This window comes from Cebus imitator, unplaced genomic scaffold (genome assembly GCF_001604975.1).
Source record: "Cebus imitator isolate Cc_AM_T3 unplaced genomic scaffold, Cebus_imitator-1.0 Scaffold724, whole genome shotgun sequence".
In the NCBI taxonomy this organism is placed as follows: Eukaryota; Metazoa; Chordata; class Mammalia; order Primates; family Cebidae; genus Cebus; species Cebus imitator.
Window position 1 is genome coordinate 312,780 of NW_016108039.1, and position 3,737 is coordinate 316,516.

Here is a 3,737-nt window from a genome sequence, read left to right on the forward strand (position 1 = left end):
ACCTGGGCTTACAGGTGTGCACCACCATGCCCAGCTTGATGACCAGATTTTTATCTTTATTTTTTATTTTTTTGAGCTGGAGTCTTACTCTATCACTCAGGCTGGAGTGCAGTGGTGCAATCTTGGCTCACTGCAACCGCCACCTCCTGAGTTAAAGAGATTCCCCTGCCTCAGCCTCCCAAGTAGCTGGGATTATAGGTGAATGCCACCACGCCTGGCTAATTTTGGTATTTTTAGTAGAGACGGGTTTTCACCATGTTGACCAGGGTGGTCTCGAACTGCTGACCTCAGGTGATCCGCTCACCTCAGCCTCCCAAAGTGCTGGGATTACAGGCGTGAGCCACTGTGCCCAACCTTGATGGCCAGAACTTCTACTCATCCCCATTTCCCTCGACACAGTCCATTGCATTCTGGTTTTCTCCCAACCCAGCTGCTATACTGGAAGCTCCTGCTCTAGTAACCAGGATCTTCATGCCATTGAATTTTCTGGACATTTCAGTCCTCCTTTCTTCTTTAAAAAAATTTGTTTTTGGCACTGAGTCTCACACTATTGCCGAGGCTGGAGTGCAGTGGCATCATCTCAGCTCACTGCAACCACCACCTCCAAGAGATTCTCTTGCCTCAGCCTCCTGAGTAGCTGGGATTACATGTGCATGCCACCATGCCTGGCCAATTTTTGTGTTTTTAGTAGTGACAGGCTTTCACCATGTTGCCCAGGCTGGTCTTGAACTCCTGGGCTGAAGCCGTTCACCTGCCTCAGCCCCCCAAAGTGCTGGGATTGTAGGCGTGAGCCACTGTGCTCAGCCTCCACTCCTCCTTTTAAATGACAAGATTCACCACTTACATTTCCTTTTTCTGGAGACATTATCTACCTTTGTATTCCATGATAACAAAAAAATATTATCGTGGTTTGTCCTCTTTTATCAACTGCTTGTTTTAAATCTTTTAGGCTGGGCACAGTGGCTCATGCCTATAATCCCAGTACTTTGGGAGGCCGAGATGGGCAGATCATTTGCCATCAGGAGTTCAAGAGCAGCCTGGGCAACATAGTGAAAGCCTATCTCTACTAAAACAAAACATTAGCTGTGTGTGGTGGTGTGTGCCTGTGGTCCCAGCTACTCAGGAGGCCGAGGTGAGGCAGGAGGATCAGTTAAGCTTGGGAGACAGAAATTTGCAGTGAGCTGAGATCATGCCACTCTATTCGTGTCTGGGTGACAGAGCAAGACTCTGTCTCAAAAAAAGAAAAGTGATTCCGCAGAACCCAATGCTGTCTTATCATAACATTTATATAATTGTTGACTTATTCTGCTTATTTTCTTTTTTTTTTTTTAAACAGAATCTTGGCTGGGTGCAGTGGCTCACACTTGTAATCCCAGCACCTTGGCAGGCCGAGGTGCGTGGATCACAAGCTCAGGAGTTTGAGACCAACCTGGCCAAAGCAGTGAAACCCCATCTCTACTAAAAATAGCTGGAGGTGGTGGCACACGCGGTTGCAGTGAGCTGAGATCATGCCACCACATTCCATCCTGGCAACAGAGCTAGACTTCATCTCAAAAAAAAAACAACTCTCACAGACTCTCACTCTGTTGCCCAGGCTGGAGTACAGTGGTATGATCTTGCCTCACTACAACCTCCACCTCCTGGGTTCAAGTGATTCTCCCTCCTTACCTTCCCACATGGCTAGGAATGCAGGAACCACCATGCCAAGCTAATTTTTGTATTTTTAGTAGAGAGAGCGTTTTGACATTTTGGCCAGGCTGGTCTTGAACTCCCAACCTCAAGTGATCCTCCTGCTGTGGCCTCCCAAAGTGCTGGAATTACAGGTGTGAGCCACCATGTCTCTCCCTATTATCTCTTTCTAAATACTAATCTCTGCACCTGGAACATAGTAAATATAAAATAAATATCTGTTGAGTAAATGAGTGAATATTGAACGAGCTGGTCCACAAGACAGAGGTAACTGAGCTTCAGGCAGGCTAATCCTAGTGCTTGTTATCCCATTTTTTTTTTAATTTAGGGAGATTTTGTATCTTTTTAGGAGGGTTCTGACCCCAAAGTAACATGCTGTAGAGTGTTTTATCAAAGACACTACTGGCCAAGCACGGTGACTCACACCTGTAATCCCAGCACTTTGGGAGGCTGAGGTTGGTGGATCACAAGGTCAGGAGATCAAGACCATCCTGGCCAACATGGTGAAACCCCATCTCTACTTAAAATACAAAAATTAGCTGGGTGTGGTGGCAGGTGCCTGTAATCCCAGCTACTCAAGAGGCTGAGGCAGGAAAATCACTTGAACCCAAGAGGTGGAGGTTGCAGTGAGCCAAGATCATGCCACTGAACTCCAGCCTAGCAACAGAGTGAGACTCCGTCTAAAAAAAAGTAAAAAGACACTACTAACTGAGAAAGCAAACATAAACACAAAACCAAATTCCATGCCTCCTCAGAAAACAAAAATCAAAACAAAGTAAAATCTTGATGCAGCTACTTAAAGATACTTTAAGATAATGGACCTAGCTAAAGATACTTTAAGAAAATAGGCCTAGCTAAAGATACTTTAAGATAATGGACCTAGCTAAAGATACTTTAAGAAAATAGGCCTAGCTAAAGATACTTTAAGATAATGGACCTAGCTAAAGATGCTTTAAGATAATGGACTTGGCTAATACACAGTTGCTCTTCTTTTCCAGGGTTAAAACTTCCCTTCCTGGGGAGGAAGGCAGCAAATCACACTGCCATGAGTGTACCTATGCAACTATCTTGCATGTTCTTCAAATGTACCCCAAAACCTAAAGTGCAATAAAAAAAAAAGGAAAAAAAAAAAACTTCCCTTCCTGAATTGCCCACTAAGCTCAGAATTCATCTGAATGGCCTTTCTAAAAGCCCTAGACATCCTGAAAACCAACAGATTTTCATGTGGCCAGAGGACAATGAAAAGAGCTAGGATTAAAATTCTAAGAAGGTGAAACCCCTCTCCTGCCACCAGGGTGCTGTCAGGCTACTTCCTCAGTCTCCATCATTAGAAGTGACATCCTGGTCTATAACCAAAACTTAGGTACAAAAGTAGTGCCTTCAGGCAGCTGCCTTGCCCAGCTTCAACTCTCACAGGGGCTCCTGGATATGGATCCATTTTTTATGGGGGTGGAGAGGACACCTAGAGAACCAATGTGTGTGTCGAGAATGACAGAGAGAACACTTCGCCCAACTGCCACAGGTCTGGTTCACCCCGCGCAACATATCTGTAAGAGTGGAACAATTCTATGGCACAGAGCACATCAAACTTCCTGGCCATGAGGAACTTGACAGTCGCATTCCAAGACAGCAGGGCGACATTGTACTGAACTGTCCACTTGTCAATCTCTTCAAGAAACTGCTTGGTAGCCTGTTTGACAAAGAAAGAAAGAATAATTGGTAAGAAGAGAACATAATTATGGAGTCAAAAAACAAGCAAGTAAAAACTATCATTCCTTTCCCCAAGGAAGTCTGAACACAGTTTACTACAGGGAGCAGGTAAAGACAAAATATATATAGAAAAGTAGCCAAATGGCCAGGTGCAGTGGCTCATGCTGGTAATCCCAGCACTTTGGGAGGCCAAAGCGGGAGCATCACTTGAAATCAGGAGTTCGAGACTAGCCTGACCAAAGTGGTGAAACTGAATCTCTACCAAAAATACAAAATAAGCCCTATGTCATGACACATGCCAGTAATCTCAGCTGCTTGGGAGGCTGAGGCAGGAGAAT

General features: G+C 44.9%; 1 pseudogene; it reads right to left on the reverse strand.

Annotated features, from left to right (window-relative positions):
• LOC108296559 overlaps positions 1-3,289 on the reverse strand; it is a 30,411-nt pseudogene extending 27,122 nt beyond the window's left edge.
• Between the last annotated feature and the right edge of the window lie 448 nt (positions 3,290-3,737).